At 33.4% G+C, this 19,675-nt stretch overlaps 1 pseudogene; it reads left to right on the forward strand.

Moving 5' to 3' along the window:
- LOC134730556 (uncharacterized) overlaps positions 1-19,675 on the forward strand; it is a 78,356-nt pseudogene that overhangs the window by 14,324 nt on the left and 44,357 nt on the right.

Raw genomic sequence — 19,675 nt, forward strand, 5'->3', positions numbered from 1 at the left:
CAGTACTTGTAAAAGTTACTTTCAGCTAAACTAGAATAGCTCAATTCATATCTCCAGGGATGCCTGGAAGTTTGAAACTGACTCTTGGCCAAGAGAAGAGTGAAAGGACTAACAAATGATGTATAATATAGTGTTTAAAGTTTGAAACTTTCCTGGTGTCACCAGGCCAGTTTGCATATTCATGGATTATACCTGGTGTAACTGGTTATACAGGTTGGCTTGGCCATGTGACTAGAAGAGTATACAAGTTCCCACTGGGAATTTTTCGGAAGCTCTTTCAAAACCTAGATGCTTTGTACAAGTCATAGTGTTTTCTATTTCAAAGATGAAGCGCATCTTGTGGAATGTTCCCAACACAAGGAAATGATAAATGTTTGTAGGTGATGGATATCACAATTACATGGATTTTATCATTATACAGTGTATGCTTGTATCAAAATATCATATGTCCCATAAATGCACACAATTATATATCTATAAAAATTAAACGTAGATTTAACAAAAGAATAATTTTGCATCCAGACACAGTGGCTCATGCCTTTAATCCCAGCACTTTGGGAGGCTGAGACGGGGTATCACTTGAGGTCAGGAGTTCCAGGCCCGCTTGGCCAACACGGTGAAATCCTGTCTCTACTAAAAATAGAAAAATTAGCCGGGCATGCTGGCGGATGCCTGTAATTCCATCTACTCGGGAGGCTGAGGCAGGAGAATCACTCGAACCTGGGAGGCAGAGGTTGTAGTGAACAGGGATGGTGTCACTGCACTCCAGCCTGAGCGACAGAGTGAGACTCCGTCTCAAAGAAAAAAAGAATAATTCTGGGGAACTGTGCCTAGGAGTCTCTCAGGCTAATAATTCTTGTCTGTACACTCTTTCTTTTGCTGTGCTATATATTTTGCCTTTGTTGAATGTTTTTCACAAGTATGCTCTCTGAAGTCTTTTGTATCCTTTTTACTATCTGGTCCTGTGAAATACTATTATATCATAAGACGGGGCATTCCCTTTTCTCTCATTGATTCATTTATACATTCATTTTTGTCAATATGCACTCATAGTTTCTTGCTTAATTCCACAAAAATCCTGTTACTATCATTTCTTTGGATGTTAAAATTTCTAAGTTTTGACTATTGGGAGATCTTTCAAGTTGATTGTATTGTCTCGTTGACAGGTATAGAGAAAACAATTATATATCTTCCTTTACCCATTTTGGATTCATGGCTGAAGCCCCTATACCAAAAAACATATTGAAAAGATAAAAGCATACAAGTTTATTTAATGTCAGTTTTACCTGGCACAGGAGTCTTTACAAGAAAATGAAGACCCTGAAAAACAGTTAAGCCTTAGTGTTTTTTTATAGTGGGTTTAGTGGAAATTGCACAGTTGTGGAGAAGTCTAATAGGGCAAAAATGATATAATCTAGTGCTAATAAACTGGGGTGGGGGGGAACTCAGCAAGGCTTATTTGATCATATTCTTCTGAGTCCCTGTGTCTTCAGTGATAAGGATGCCTGTTTCCACCAGGTATGGGGAGGGCATCTGTCACATGAAACTCTACGACCTGCTTCAGCGGAAGGTAAGAGACGTCTTCCTAGATTTTGTGAACTGCTTCAGGGAAGAGATGAGAGGAAGTCAAAATGAACTTTCTCCTTCAGTCATTTTCTCAAATTCCTTCAGTTTAAAACATTCAATATGCCAAGAGACGTATTTAATAGTCACATATCCTAAAGCTATTTTACATGCATTTCTCTGCTTTAGTTTTGTATGACAGCAAGAGGTCCATGTGTGCATATACACACAGTATACCCTTTTCCACAGGTTGCCTTCTGTGATTTCAGTGATCTGTGGTCAAGCGCAGTCTGAAAATATTAAGTAGAACATTTCAGAAATAGACAATTTATAAATTTTAAGTGATTCACTGAGTAGCATGGTGAAATCTCCTGCTGCCCAGGGTGTGAATCATCCCTTTGTTCACCTTAACCAGGTAATTGGCTACTCTACTCCTTAGGCACATAGTTGCTGTCTTTGTTATTAGATCGACTGTGGCAGTATTGCAGTTCTTGCGTTCAAGTAACACTTATTTTAGTTGATACAGGCTACAAAGTGCAAGAGTACTGATGTTGGCAATTTGGATATGTCAAAGAGAAGCCATAAAATGCTTCCTTTAAGTGAAAAAGTACACCTTTTTTCTTAATAAGAAAAAAATATGCTGAAGGTGCTGAAATCTATGGTAAGAATGAATCTTCTAATCTCCAAATTGTGAAGAAGGAAAAAAAAATTCATGCTAGTTGTATTAGTCTGTTCTTACATACCAGACTGGGCAATTTACAGAGACACACCCGAGACTGGGCAATTTGTAAGAAAAAGAGGTTTAATGGACTCACAGTTTCACATGGCTGGGGAGGCCTCACAATCATGGCAGAAGGTGACAGAGGAGCAAAGTTATGTCTTACATAGTGACAGGCAAGAGATCTTGTGCGGGGGAACTCCAGTTTATAAAACCATCAGATCTCGTGAGACTTACTACCATAAAAACAGTATCAGGGAAATAGCCGCCATGATTCAATTATCTCCACCTGGCCTCATCCTGACGTGGGGATTATTACAACTAAAGGTGAGATTTGGGTGGGGACATAGCCAAACCATATCACTAGTTTTGCTGGAGCTCTTCAAACTGCAAAAATTAGGGCCAGTGTGTGATAAGTGCTTAGTTAAGATTGGAAAGGCATTAGAGCATGAAAGACATGAGCAGAAATATGTTCTGACAGATGATAATAGGGTTCAGTACTATCCTTAGTTTCAAGCATCAACAGGGGTTCTTGGACTATATCCCTGCAGATAAGAAAGGACTACTATATATATATATATATATATATAGTATATATATATATATGTGTATATATATATATACACACACACATATATATGTGTATATATATACACACACACACAAATATATATACACACACATGTATATATACATATGTATGTATATGTGTGTGTGTGTGTGTGTCTGTGTATTTACAAATATATACACACACATAGGTTTTTAATATCTCAATGCAGGACAAAAGGGTTAACTCTAGCCTAACTCATTTCTAATATTCCAATTTTCTTTCACTGGTGAGAACCAGCTTCCTATTATTCTCAATATAGTAATCATTTGCTCAATTTCAAAATACCTAGAAAGAATTTTTGTAATTGCTTGCCTACACCACTGTGAAAGTAAACTTTTAGCTAGACTTTTCTGTTTACTTAAACTCAATTTTTGATCTTTAGCCTAAGGCTATATAGGAAAGTGTTATGATTAAAACTTTGATTAGGTCTTTTTCCCTTTTAAAGTGCTTATGTTATTTATATGTTTTGGTTTGTACTCTTTCTCAGTACTTAGTCTTTCTTATTTATTTTTGAGATTAATAATATGGTTCTAACATTCAAAACTCTGTATAAAGATATACTAAAAGATATGTCACTCCTCCATCAATCTCTTCCATCTTGTTCACACCTACTCCCGTGTTATACCATTTTAAATTCCCAAGAGCCTATTTTCCCATAGCCTTGTCAACAGAGTTTATTAACTTTGGCAATTTTTGCTGATCTAGTAGTTGATAAATGATAGTTCTTTGTAGTTCTACTTTTCATTTCTCTCATTCTTAGTAAAGTTGAATGTTTTAAGTAGTTGAATAATCAGTATAATTTTGTACATTGTCTATTATTGGTTGTCAACTTATTTTATCAGGTTTTTGTTTTTTTCCTAAATTTTGAATTTTTTATATATGAAAGGTATCACATTTTAACTGTGATTTTTGTTGCAAACATGTTCTACAACTTTCCATTGTCTTTAGAATTATTTTATAATGTTTAGATTTTTTGTTACATAAAATGTGTAAATGTATTTGAATATATAAATGATTCCTTAAATTCCTTCAGGGTTTTGAGTCAGTTAGAACTTCTTTCTGTACATCTAGAATATATAAAACTTCACCAATGCTTTTTTTTTCCTCTACTTGAGTCTGTTTTGTTAGATATCTTAAATGTTTGGAGTTTATTGTGCATTATAATGCATGTTATCTTTTTCAGTGGGCTATGAAACCATCCCAACACAATTTATTAAAATATCTGCCTACACTCTAGTAACTTTACAGGTCATCTTTATAATACATTAAATGTACTGGATAGCTTACATAGATTTTTGGATTTTCTATTTTATTTCACTGGTCTGTTTTTGATTTTGCACTCTATCATACTGTTTTAAATAGAGTGGCTTTAAAGAGTGTTTAATAAAGTGTTCACATGCATGATTTCAGTTATCCTAGTTATCCTTACAAAATTGTAATAAGCTTTTCTACATCCCTAAAAGTTTATAGATATTTTATTGATAGTCTAATAAATTCATAGTTACTTAGGAAGAAGAGTCACCTTTGTGATGGTAATATTATTAAATAACAAAATATTTATATCCATTTGTTCAAACGTAATACGTCTCTTTCAGAGGTATTTTAAAGTTATCTTTATAAACAATTTCTATGTTTCTATGTTTCTATGTTTCTCTCTATCATTATGTCTTTGAACTAGTTGTTTTATATCTATGGTTATGTCCAACAGAAGCCATAAAGTGCTTCCTTTAAGTGAAAAAGTAAACCTTTTTTTCTTTTTTCTTTTTTATCTTAAAAAGGTTCTTGATTTTTTGTATTAATCGTCTTCTGCTACCTTAGTGAATTATTTTATTGTTGAGTCAAATTTGTTATTGATTCTAGGAAGGTTCTAGATATACTATCGTGTCATGGGCAAACAGAAATGATTGTACATCTAATTTTCCAATTTGTAGCAATAATTTATTTCTGTTGCAGATAGATATATCTAGTATAGTGTTCAATAGTAGAGGTTTTAGTCATATTTATTTTTGTCTGATGTTAGTGGCAATACTAATATTTCCACATTAAGCACAATACTAGCTTTGTAAATAATGTATTTGTTTTTATCATGTTAAGGAAGTATCTATCTAGGTATTTTCTTAGTTATATTTTTAAGAGGAGCAGTCATTTATTTTTGCCAAAGGATTCTTCATCAGCTTTGGAGATAAGCATAGAATGTTTCTTCTTCAATATATTAATGGTATATTATATTAATAGATTCCCTAATATTAAACCAAGCTTGCATTCCTGGAATAAATGCCTAATGGTATTGATGCATTATTTTCTTGAAGTGATATGAACACTATTGAGTACAATTTTCTTTAGGATTTTAATCACTATTAAATCATTCATTGTAAGTTTCTTTTTATGCTTATTTTTGGTGATTGGAGAAGGGATTTGTGAGCTTTGATAATTTTGCTATTATTTATTTATTTATCTATTTATTTATTTGCCTTTTTTTTTTTTTTTTGGAGAGCCCTCAATTTCCCACTTTTTCTTCCATTGCCGTAGTTACTGAATGTTAAAAAAGTCTCTCATTTTATTTTACCTTTCTCTTCTCCAGCAATGATGCCTCTCAAAGCTTAGCACAAAGAACTGTGCCCTCTTTTAATTCCTTTCTATGTTTAGTCATCTGAACAACCGCATTTCTTTAATTTCATACTCACGGTGGAATTTTTCTTGCTGGCAGTGACTACAGATAAGTCTTGGTGCTTGTTCTTTCTTCTCTTTGGCAAAATTTACCTGGAAGGCATTCCTTTCACAGAAGTGAGACCAGGGAGTGTGAGAAATAGCTTCACTAATATTTGGCTTATCTTTTTTATTCTTTTTGTTTAGTTAGAGAATCTGATTGTATTTTTTCTGCCTTCTAAATGTTCTGATTGTGAGGGTTCTGTGTAGTCACATGAGTTCTTATGGAGGAGCTGCATTGTCTTCTGAGAAACCATAAAGAGATACAGCTAGTGGTGACCACCATTTTCATTTTTTTGAGTATTTTTTGTATGATTGATTTTTTAATAAAAGTTGAAAGACATAAAAGAAATATGTATAATTTACTTAGAATAATGCCTAGCAACATAAGTACATATGACATAAAACAAAATTTATAAAATATATTATGAAAATCACAGCATTTAACCATGTCAAGTTCTTATTGTGTGCTGACTTCATTGGTGGGAACAGAAGCCTCAAACAAGCCTATTGGAATAGTAGGAGAGAGAGAGAGAGAGAGAGAAAAGAGAGAATTCTTATTTATGTTTGCCTATAGCCATCCCAGCTAAAATGCTCTCATATACACTGACTTCTACTATATAACAAAAGTCCCAAAATCTAGGTTCTGAGAACAATTATAGCAATATTAAAAGGTGAACATTTTTACTGTGATGTTAAAACAAAGGGCACAAAATTAAATTAACAGAACATCATTTGAGTTCTTACGAAAAAATATTCCAAAGCATATTCATTGAGGTTACCTCTGGGATTTCACCCAGATGTGCATTAAAATGGTGCGGATGGAGGAAACATGTTCCATGAAATCAATTCTCCCTCTCCAACTTTCCTGTTTTATTAAGATGACTACTACATTGAATATAGACATTGAATTCTTTTAGCCTAGCACATTTATTTATTTTTATTTATCATTTAAACCATTCTCCTGCCTCATCTACCTACTTATGCCTATACAGCACCTAAATGTTGAGAGCAATGACAACTATTTTCATAAACTCCAACTATGTATAAATGTATAAATAACCATTTAACCTTTAAATATTGGGATAATCACTCAGCAAGCCAAAGGCATAGATGTCACTAGTTTTAATGCACACACTGATTTGCTCTTGGATTTTATCACTTACAACCATTAAGAATTGAAAGGATAATTTATCTTGAAGGTTGAAACATGTGTCTTTTAACTAAGTGTTATCTAGGGACAAAAAAAAGGAACCATGAACAGATGGATTAGTTCTCTGTGCACTAAATCTAAAGGGTACTGAGCTGCATGATACGTTCTCTTTTGTTTTTATCTCTAGCTCAAGGTCACGATTGGAAAATAGTAGTCCTCTCTGAAAGCTTCATACCACAGGAAGGTACATTTTATTGTAACTATGTTCTCTTTATATTAATTGTTTTGTTTTTCTGCAATTAAGTTGAAAATCATATTAATTATATTGAGGTTAGTTTATTGCTTTTCCTATGCTTTATGTATTTTTGAAGAGTTACATGATTAAAATAAAATTCAAGAAAGCTAGGGAAATGTATATTGGTAGACTGAATAAAGAGCTAAATAGTAAAAAATAAGATTCTTAAGAAAATATTTTTTTATTTTTTTATTTTATTATTATTATACTTTAAGTTTTAGGGTACATGTGCACAATGTGCAGGTTAGTGGAACGCAGCTCCTCACCAGCAACGGAACAAAGCTGGACGGAGAATGACTTTGATGAGTTGAGAGAAGAAGGCTTCAGACGATCAAACTACTCCGAGCTACAGGAGGAAATTCAAACCAAAGGCAAAGAAGTTGAAACTTTGAAAAAAATTTAGACGAATGTATAACTGGAATAACCAATACAGAGAAGTGCTTAAAGGAGCTGATGGAGCTGAAAGCCAAGGCTCGAGAACTACGTGAAGAATGCAGAAGCCTCAGGAGCCGATGCGATCAAGAAAATATATTAACAGCTATTTACTTTAAATAAGAAGTCATTTAATACCTTTTTTACCCTAATAATTTAGATAATTTATGTCAATTTTACAGATGAGGAGATGGAGGCTAATCCTTTATGTAACTTTTATAAAGTCATAGTCTTTCTGTTAAGCAGAACAGCTCAGATTAAACACCAGGGTTATGTGACGTTTTCTATAGTTTAATACATAGTAGATTATTAAGGGATCCCAGTATTTCTAGAAATATAGTTATCATGTAATATAAACTGTTTTGAGGTTGTTATTGACAAATAGAAAGATACATGGATCAATGAAACAAAATAAAGAATCCAGAATAGACCACATATATGGCTAACAGATTGTTGACAAGGAGGTAAATTCAATGAATGAAGAATATCTTTTCAAAAATTGATGCTGGACAATTGGATGTCCACAAGCTAATAATGAAACTCAACCTCATATCTTATATAATAAGTCAAAAGAAATCATAAATTTAAATGCAAAATTATAAATCATTGAATGGAAAAAGGAGAAAAATATTTTGTTAACTGATGTTAGACAAAGTGCTTAAATGTAACAGTAAGCTACAAAGCGGGAATATTTGCCAATCACACTTCTGACAAAGTGCTTGTATTCAGAATATATAAAGAACTCTCAATATTTGACAGAAAGAAAACAAATACCCCAATTAAAAAAATAAATGAGTGCAAGACTTGAACAGACACTTCATCAAAAGGATATATAAAAGTTTAAAAGAACATTAAAATATGTTCAACATTACTAGTGAGTAAGAAAACGCAAATTAAAAGCTGCAATGAGATATCACTGTAACACTTTTTAGAATGAATAAATTGAAATGTATTGACAATTTCAAGTGATAGCAAGGAGGCAGTGCAACTGGAACTCTCGTGAATTGACTATTGTTATGGCACATTGCCTGACTACTCTGAAATAGTTTGACACTTTCTTATAAAGATAATTGCATACTTACTTTATGGCTCAGTAATCACACTCTTGTGTTTGTTCCAAAGAAAGCAACACTTATTTTCAAATAAAAATCTATACACAAGTGTTCACGTAATTTCACAAAACTAAAAACAACCCAGATTATCTTCAGCTTGGATGAATCTCAAAAACATTACACAAGTGAAAGAAGCCAGTCTCAGAAGTTCACATACAAGTTGAGCCCATTTATATGATATTCTCAAGAAGACAAATCTATAGTGACAGATGCCATCAATAGTTTCCAGAGACTAGTGGTAGAAGGACTCTGTGACTAAAGAAAAGGATATCATGAGGTCATGCTTTGTGGTAATGAATCCGTTCTGCACACTGATTGTTGTATAGTTACACATGATCTATGAAAGTGTTAAAATTCATAGAACTGTACACCAAAAAATATATTATCAAAATACTATTGTTGCTCTCAGAAGAGAGTCAATAGACAGCATCAATGGTTTCCAAGTTATAAACCATAAAATGCAATTTTGAATAATATTGCAAATTATTATATGAAAACATTCCATATGGGAAAGAACCATTCTCAGAAATACATCAGTGAATAGGCATTAGGGACACATAAACCTAAGAAACCGATTAAGAATATAAACAGAAACCAAGAGTAATAATTCTATTTATGTTAATTTTTCATACTTAATCAAAATAAAAATATTTCAATTTTGCTCTGACACATTCCATTTTCAAGGAAGTTTATTTTTCAAAGTAGTTTTAATTATACAAGCTTTTAAATAAGTCCAACATTATAATAAAATCGATTTGTTGGAAAATAAACAATTTTAAAATAATATATCATTTTCAATTCTTAGCACCTCCTTTAACTTTGAAACGAATCTTGGTTTGGATAGCATATTGTTTTCCCTATAATTAAATAAATGAATAGTAGTCTTATTTTTTTTACTATGACTCAGAACATTAGTTTATTTTTTCACACCTCATGCAATGTTTCTTCTCTCCTCTACATGTAGCTCAAGCTCTTTCTTCATTTAATAGAAATCCAGCTTCACCTTCTACTAGTCTTCCTTTTGGCTTTGCTTTGATTCCCTACAGACTTGGCTTGTCTGCCCGTGTTAGCAATGATCAGCTGTTGCTTAATACTGTTCCTTCCCATTATTTTTCTTATTATATAATTTCTTCAAAATGGGAAAATATATTTATGTCTCTTGCATAGAGGCACAGGATTTGCCTAGTATACTGTTATAGTCTACATAATGTTTGATGGAGTTATGGTGATTAACTAGGATAATATTATAATATCAACTTTTTGTCCATGGGGATGCCAACTAACAAATTTGAAATGTTATTAAACAAATTGTAGAGAAATTGCTGCTGTACTGATGATCAAAATGTGTATACCTCTTCAAAAATATGTTATATTTAAAAGAAACAGGTGAGCTTAGAAAGTTAAACTGCATGAGAGCTGACAGCTGTCCTGTCCTATTATAGAGAGATTTTCTCAACTTGCAAGAATAAACGCTGAGAGTCAGCAAACTGACTTGCTCCTGTCACAGAGTAAGAAGACAAGTGTCAAATTACAAGAGTATGCACATAGCACCTTTGGGCATCAAGTTTCCTGTTGTAAATAGAGGACAAACACCATGAAAACTAATGAGCAGTGGGCCATTTCTATACTTTTTTGATACAAATAGAGAATTTTTGCCAGGCACAGTGGCTTATGCTTACAATCCTGGCACTTTGGGAGGCCAAGGTGGAGGGATCACTTAAGGCCAGGAATGGAGACCAGCCTGGGCAATGTAGTGAGACCCCCATATGTGTATCTTTTTTAAAAAAAGAGAGAGAGAAAGTCTTTGGTGTGGGGGAGAGGAGACGTGTTTTTATATATAGGTAAGAAATCCCGTAAATCTCTAAGATTTAATTATATCATAAATATAATTACATCATAATTAATTACATTAAATTAACAGCTGTGTTTCCTAAGATATTCAGCCTCATTCCTACTTGAAAATGTATACCTTCTTTTAGTAGCCAGTTGATTTAGCAGTAGAGTTTACTGAGGCAAGGGAGAAAAGGTCTCCAGATTTTTGACATAAGAAGTAACATTACAGGCAAGGTATGGTTGCTCACACCTGTAATCCCAGCACTTTGGGAGGTCCAGGGATTCAAGACCGGCCTGGGCAGCACAGTAAAACCCTGTCTCTATAAAAAATATAAAAATTAGCCAGGCATGATGACATGTGCCTGCAGTCCCAGATAATCAGGGGGCTGAGGTAAGAGGATCACAGGAGTCCACAAGGTCAAGACTGCAATGAGCTGTCATCCTGCCACACTGCCCTCCAGCTTGGGAGACAGAACAAGACCCTGTCTCAAAAAAAAAAAGAAAAGAAGAGGAATATTAAATGCTAAGCTTCCTTGATAGTGATAATTATTCATGTCTGAACCTTACAATACCTTACAACATTATGTGAAGAATATATAATAAAAATTTTATTGAATGGATATTATATATATATAAAATATAATTTCCAGAAATATTAAGTTAGAAAGCATTTTAAGTATAAAAATTAATTTTAATTCTTGCTCTTCATATTGATATGGTTTGGCTGTGTCCCCACCCAAAATCTCATTTTGAATTGTAATCCCCATGATCCCCATAATCCCCACATGTCAAGGGAGAGACCAGGTGAAGGTAATTGAATCATGGAGGCAGTTTCCCCCATGCTGTTCTCATGATAGTAAGTTCTCACAAGATCTGATGGTTTATTTATTTATTTATTTATTTATTTTTGTTATACTTTAAATTCTAGGGTACATGTGCACAACGTGCAGGTTTGTTACATATATATATACATGTGCCATGTTGGTGTGTTGCAACCATTAACTCGTCATTTAGGTATATCTCCTAATGCTATCCCTCCCCCCTCCCCCCACCCCACAACAGGCCTGGGTGGGTGATGTTCCCCTTCCTGTGACCAAGTGTTCTCATTCTTCAATTCCCACCTATGAGTGAGAACATGCAGTGTTTGGTTTTTTGTCCTTGCGATAGTTTGCTGAGAATGATTGTTTTCCAGCTTCATCCATGTCCCTACAAAGGACATGAACTCATCCTTTTTATGGCTGCATAGTATTCCATGGTGTATATGTGCCACATTTTCTTAATCCAGTCTATCACTGATGGACATTTGGGTTGGTTCCAAGTCTTTGCTATTGTGAATAGTGCCACAATGAACATACGTGTGCATATGTCTTTATAGCAGCATGATTTATAATCCTTTGGGTATATACTCAGTAATGGGATGGCTGGGTCAAATAGTATTTCTAGTTCTAGATCCTTGAGGAATCACCACACTGTCTTCCACAATGGTTGAACTAGTTTACAGTCCCACCAACAGTGTAAAAGTGTTCCTGTTTCTCCACATCCTCTCCAGCGTCTGTGGTTTCCTGACTTTTTAATGATCGCCATTCTAACTGGTGTGAGATGGTATCTCATTGTGGTTTTGATTTGCATTTCTCTGATGGCCAGTGATGATGAGCATTTTTTCATGTGTCTTTTGGCTGCATAAATGTCTTCTTTTGAGAAGTGTCTGTTCATATCCTTTGCCCACTTTTTGATAGATTCCCTGTTTAATAAATGATGCTGGGAAAACTGGCTAGCCATATGTAGAAAGCTGAAACTTGAATTAATACAAAAATTAATTCAAGATGGATTAAAGACTTACATGTTAGACCTAAAACCGTAAAAACCCTAGAAGAAAACCTAGGCAATACCATTCAGGACATAGGCATGGGCAAGGACTTCATGTCTGAAACACCAAAAGCAATGGCAACAAAAGCCAAAATTGACAAATGAGATCTAATTAAACTAAAGAGCTTCTGCACAGCAAAAGAAACTACCACGAGAGTAAACAGGCAACTTACAGAATGGGAAAAAATTTTTGCAATCTACTCATCTGACAAAGGGCTAATATCCAGAATCTACAAAGAACTCAAACAAATTTACAAGATCTGATGGTTTATTAAGTGTTTGATAGTTACTCCTGTGTTAATTCTCCTTCCTGCCGCCTTGTGAAGAAGGTACCTTGCTTCTCCTTCACCTTCTGCCATGACTGTTAAGTTTCCTGAGGCCTTCTCAGCCATGCTGAACTGTGAGTCAATTAAACCCCTTTCCTTTTTTAGTTATACAGTCTCTGACACTTCCTTATAGCACTATGAAAATGGACTAATACAATTAGTATAATTGTATTATAAGTGTAATCACGTTCCAAGTTATCTGCTGCTCTAAGTTAGGTCTTAAAAGGTGGAAAACTATTAGTAGTTGGAATTAGGCAGAGTTTATGATGTAATAGCTTTTCATAACTAGATACCACAAAATAAGAGTTTTGAAAGGATACTTGAAGAGTTAGCTCTTAGATTTGGGATATGTGCATTCCTGGTGTTTAATAGTCATATTTTCCAGTACCAACTATTTCCTGGAGCAAATATTTTTACCTGGCATAAGATTATTCAATACAGAGACAGGAAAGCATGCCTGTTCAAAGTATTATTTAGCCTAGGGACAGGAAAATATGTTTGTTCTCAGTATTGGTACAGGTAGGGACAGGGGATTAGGTTGGCTTTACTTTTCATTATTATTTTTGTGTTGTTGTTTCTTATTCTTCTGCTCTGCACTTATTTTTGTATCTCCATTACACTTGTATTGAATTTCTTTTACCCATTCCCCTGTGTCTAACCTTTCACTTATCATCTTCTTCTGAGACTCATACTTGTGTTCTGAAAGGATTTCTTGTGCTAATACTCTCATTCAATATATCTATTTTGTACAGGATTCAATTTGTTATTTACTCTCACCACAGCATTTTTAACCCCTGTAATCAGGTTTTTGTTTTGTATTTTTGTTTTAATAATAAAACAATATTTCTTGATCTCAGACATTCTAACCTTTTGAATGAGAGGATCACTTAGTTAACCAAACTATATACTTTTCTATTAAGAATATCTTCTAAATATAATTATTCTAATACAAAATCATACCTGAATTTATAAGAACATAATACATTTAGGCTTATTAAAATGTTCCATTTTGATATTTATTAGTATTTACAATGCTACTTTTGAAAATCAAAGTTATAAAATGAAGATTTTGATTCTAAACTTTAGTTATGTGTGTACAAATAAATATTTGAAGGCAGTCTTTTTTTCCTGTAAAAACATTCATTTTTCCACAGGCAGAAAACTGAAAAGAAGGCAAATACAATGCTAGAGAATAAATAATCTATCCTGAATATTTTCCCAATAGGACAAAATGACAGTAATTTGAATTTATTTTAATATTGTATACAAAAATGCTATGTATAGAAGATTATGCTAAGATTTTGAAATGATTTATTAAATAACTTTAAAAAGTGTAACTGGTTTATTTATAAGTCAAAGGGTAAATGCTTGAGGGGATGGGCACCCCATTCTCCATGATGTGCTTATTTCACATTGCACACCTGTATCAAAACATCTTATGTACCCCATAAACATAACACCTACAGTGTACTCAGAAACATTTTAAAAAATAAACTAATAATTTGTATAAAACTAATAATTGCATTTTAAATGTGTTTCAAGTATTCCCAACATCACTGCTTTGAATTTTTGAATGCACTTTTAGCCTATAAATGCTGAAGGAAAACAAGTATTGTTCAGTTTGGCACTGTTACAATTCCATTGTACTGCATTGCAATATTTTACAGCTTTATTTTGTCCCAAAAGAGCACTTCATTTTATGGCAGGTGAAACCTGTGTCACTATTTCTTTCTACCCCTGATGCTGACTAGCCTTATAATGCAACATGTTCACACTCATGGGAAAGAGGACATATCTTAATTGCTTTACTGCTAAGGAAAGCAAACAAGACTTGTTTATTGAACTTACTCAATTGTTTGTAAAAACAAAACAAAAGGAACAATATCCTGATTTGTAACATAATATTCACAGAACTATCAGATCACAACTTTACTTGACTGGAAAGTTTCTGAAATAAAGCAATACCCAGATTGTTTCTCTTTTGTAAAATCTGCAAATGGTCCCATATTTAGTAAAATCTTATAGCAATAATTAGACACATATAAATTATAGGTTAAGGATCCCTTATCTAAAATGCTTGGGGCTAAAATTGTTTGGGATTTCAGATTTTTTCCGATTTTAGAATATTTGCATTATATCCACTTCAGCATCCCTAATCCAAAAATCCAAAATCTGAAATGCTATAATGAACATTTCCTTTGAGTGTCATCTCAGCGTTCAAACAATTTTAGATTTTGGAGCATTTCAGGTTTCTGTTTTTCTAATTAGGGATATTGAACCTGTAAATATATTAAAACTGAGTACCTAATGTTTTGAGAGGAAGAGGCAATTAAGCTTGGAGGGTGAAGTAAACGCAACTGAAACAAGATAAAATAAATGGTTTCGCACAAACAGACGATGACAGGTGCCATGGATTGAAGAGTCAGATCAGTTCAACTTGGGGCACAGGAGAACTTAATGGGAAATTCAAGTGAAGTGAAGTAATCACATTTGCTATTTTGAATTATCACTTTGACAATATGAACAGATTAAAATACAGCAAGAATAGAAATGAGAGACAAGAATTAAGTCTTTTTCAGTGACTCTCACAAAATATGATAAAGGGATTCACTAAGGTATGAACTAGTAAGAGATGAAATACAAACCTTAAATAAAAACTTTAGAATCGTTAGGACTCATAGTTGTTTAAGATGTAGAAGTAGGTTAGTGAAAGAGGTAAGGAATGGATCAGTGTTATAAATTGAAGAACTAGTGTTATTCTTGGAGAATAAACAAGTAGATTGAAGACAGAGGCTGGTGCAAAAGTAATTGCGGGTTTTGCATTACTTTTAATGGAAAAAAAAAACGCAAATACTTTTGCTCCAACCTAATATATTGAAACGGAAGTTTCTGTGGCCTATACAAAGTGATGTATCCAGTGGATAGTTGATACGTTGTCCAGTGGTTTATAGGTACAGGTCTTCAGGATGCTGAAATTAAATTAGATATGTCTGTCTTTCCTACTATAGGAAGACATTTCTTGACCCCGCTGAACAGATGGCATTTTTGCATAATGTTTAAAATAAATAATTGTAATATCTACTACCCACAATAGGTCATTATTTGTTTCAGAGTTCAATAAAAATATTACAAATTATCTTTGCCACTACCCTAGTTCTGTAGCTATATAAGTGGATTTGAAATAGATGTTGAAAATTATAGCGTGATTTCATAGATAAATACGTGAATAAATAGATTTTAAATGATTGTCAATTATTACCATGATTATACTCTGTTTTTTTAAAAAAAAGTTAGAGGTTATCTTATTGATTTGACAGTTCACTCCTCTGTTGTTTATACAGAGATGGGAAGACATTATGGTTAAACATATGGGCTCTGAAGTGCGACTTTTTAGGTCTAGCTTTTACCTTGAGCAAATTACATAAAGCCCTCGATTTTCATTTCCTCATTTTTAAAATGCAGCTTCTTTGGTACTTTGGGTAGCTTATCTCTAAAATGGTCACTATTGCTGCCTTCCTTCTCAATATCTACATTCCATTCTCTCACTTGAAAGATGAAATTTGTTCTTCCACTTCCTTGAAACTGAGATGGTCTGTGACTGCTTTGACTACAAAATTTTAAAGAGATGAGGTTATGGTCATTTCTAAAACCATGAAGTTATATCATTTTTAGCCTTTAAAAGGCATGACAGTTTCCACCTAACTATCTTGGAAGTTGTTCTGGTGAAAGGGAGTTGCAATGTAAGAAGTTCATGTTAAGATTGCCTTTTTATGGCAGCATAGTATTCCATGGTGTCTATGTACCACATTTTCTTTATTGAGTATATTGTTGATGGGCATTTAGGTGGATTCCATGTCGTTGCTATTATGAATAGTGCTACAATGAACATACATGTCTATGTGGGTTTATGATAGAATGATTTATTTTCCTTCGGGTATATACCCAACAATGGGATCACTGGGTTGAATAGTAGTACTATTTAGAGTTCTAGAAGAATCCTCACAAGGCTTTCCACAATGGCTGAACTAATTTTCACTGCCACCTACAGTGTATAAAGCATTCCCTTTTCCCTGCAACCTTGCCAGAATGTATTATTTTTTGACTTTTTAATAATAGCCATTCTTACTGATGTGAGATGGTATCTAACTGTGGTTTTAATTTGCATTTTTTCTAATAATTAGTGATGTTGAGCATTTTTCATATGTTTGTTGACTGCATGTATGTCTTGTTTTGAGATGTGTCTGTTCATGTCTTTTACCCACATTTTAATGGGTTTGTGTTTTGCTTACAAATTTGTTTCAGTTCCTTATGGATTGTGGATATTAAAGACCTTTGTCAGACGTATAGTTTTTAAATATTTTCTCCCATTCTTTAGGTTGTTTAATCTGTTGATAGTGTCTTTTGCTGTGCAGAAACTCTTTAGTTCAATTAGTTCCAATTTGTCCATGTTTACTTTTGTTGCAATTGCTTTTGACATCTTTGTAACAAAATATTTGCCACTTACTATATCCAGAATGATATTTCCTTTGTTATCTTCCAGAGTTTTTTATAGTTTTAGGTTTTACATTTACGTCTTTAATTAATCTTGTGTTTATTTTTATATATGGTGTAAGGAAGGGATCCAGTTTCAATCTTCTGCATATGGCTAGCCAGTTATCCCAGCAGCATTTATTGTATAGAGAATCTTTCCCCATTGCTTTTTTTGTGTGTGTCAGTTTTGTTCAAGATCAGATGGTTGCAGTTGTGCAAAATGAGGTTATGTCCTTTGCAAAAACTTGGATAGAGCTAGAGGCCATTATCCTAAGCAAACTAATTCAGGAACGGAAAGCTAAATATTGCATGTTCTCACTTATAAGAGGGAGCTAAGCAGCGAAAACACATGGGCATGAAGAGAACAACAGACCCTGGGGCCTACTTGAGGGTGAAGGGTGGGAGGAGGGAGAGGATCAGAAAAAATACCTATTGGACACTACACTTACTACCTGGGAGATGAAATAATCTGTAAATGAAACCCACAAGACATCAGTTTCCCTACATAACAAACCTGCACATGTACCCCGGAACCTTAAATAAAAGCTAAAAGAAAGAAAAATCAGAGAAATAATCTAGTATTTTTTTAAAAGCTATAATTATCCAAGTTGATGATTTAAAACCCTTCAAATACATATATAATTGTCCAGCAGAACCCAATATTAACATGAGGAGAGGAAAAGGAGACTAAAAAAATCGTTAACAGAATTCCTGAGTTTTACAGATGAAAGAATTTATGTGCAAGTTTTAACAACTATGAATACTAAAGTTAATAAATTTTCCTGGCAATAATATAACAGGAAGTGTCCTGAGTTGGCATGCTCTTGCCCTCTCACCACATGATGTCCTCTACCATGTTATGAATCAGCATGAAGGCTCTTCCTAGATGCCAGGCCTATGCTCTTGGACTTCCCAGTCTTTACAATCATAAGCTAAACAAGCTTATTTTTCTAAAAATAATACAAAAATCCACCCCCACCCCCCAGAAAAGAACCCACTGTCTGCTGCCTGCTGGGAGAGTGTTTAAGGTAGCTTTGTGGGAAGGTCACATTATTGCTTTACCTGTTTCTGTATTTTCTACTTTAAAGTATCCCTTGTCTTCAAAATCAACAGAACTTTCTATCTCTGGTCTCATTTTTTCTAACCAACTTTAACATGTCCTAGCAGCCCAGCACATATCATTTTACATCCTATTTTTATACATTTTCAGGAATTGCTACAGCAGCAGGTTCTTAATGCTGCATTGCAGTTTTCATAGGAAGAAGATTAAGTCCAGTAAATATAGAGGTTGACAAGGGATGGATGTTCACAATGAAAAGCAAACTTCTCTGTTCTACTAGCTATACATCTCATACTTCAGGAAGGTAGCTCAGTGCTCCTTATCTTTGAATTAGTAGAAACTTTACTCTTTTCCCATGAAAACTTTCTTCAAAACTTTCTTGTTGCAGAGGCCCAACCTAAAAAGACATTTTTCCCGTAATTGCTGGCTAGTGAATGTCATACAATGTCAAAAGCAGTTTATTAAAGGCTAAAATTCAAAGTATTATTTCATGTAGAAGATGTCAAGTAGTAACTCTGACTGCATTTTTACTGAGTCAGCTAAATTAACTTGAGAGTTTAGATGATTCAAATGCAGCAAAAGTGACATTAGTTCTTCCATTGGCAATTATTTTTGGCTAATTAAAATAAACCTCCCTCTATTTTTTTTTGTTAACAGACCTTCTAGTTAAAGCTTTAGTGATATCGATTTGTTGGAATAACTTACAATTTCTGTTATACGATGGCCTCTACAGTCAGGAGAATTAATTCATCAGCCACATTACATTTATTACTTTTGCTCTTCTCCTCCTTTTTTTTCTTGCTATCCTCTTCTTTCTCTTCTTTTTCCTCTCCTCACTCCTTATCGTATCATTTACTATCTGAACAATGTCTATTAATAACAGGTGTTACTATAAATGAATTTAAGAAAAATAAAATATATTCAATAGCATAAATTTTCATATTAATTTACCTTTGATCTATTTCAATATTACATTTGAAATCCAAAAATACAAAGTTCATGATTACTCTGAACTCTATGGTACTTATATCAAAGAGCCGACCCAGAAATACATGCATTCTTGCTAGGAAGAATGAAATCACTGGTCCTTTATTCAAAAAAATGTAATGCCTTTAGCTACAAAAAAGTTTTAAATAAGGAATATTGCTTATAAATATTCACAAATAAGGAATATTTATATATAAATAAGGGTTTATATACAAATAAATAAGTTATAAAAAAGGAATATTGCTTATAAATAAACAAAAACATAATTATGAAAGGTCTTTTGAGTACAGGCATACTTTATTTTATTGAGCTTCATTTTATTGTGCTTCATAGATATTGCAGTATTTACAAATTGAAGATTTGTGGCAAGCCTGCACCTAGCAAGTCAATAAGTGCCATTTTTCTAATAGCATGTGCTCACTTTGTGTCACATGTTGTTAATTCTTGCAATATTTCATACTTTTTTAGTATTATCATATCTGTT

This window comes from Pan paniscus, chromosome 5, assembly GCF_029289425.2.
Source record: "Pan paniscus chromosome 5, NHGRI_mPanPan1-v2.0_pri, whole genome shotgun sequence".
Lineage (NCBI taxonomy): Eukaryota > Metazoa > Chordata > Mammalia > Primates > Hominidae > Pan > Pan paniscus.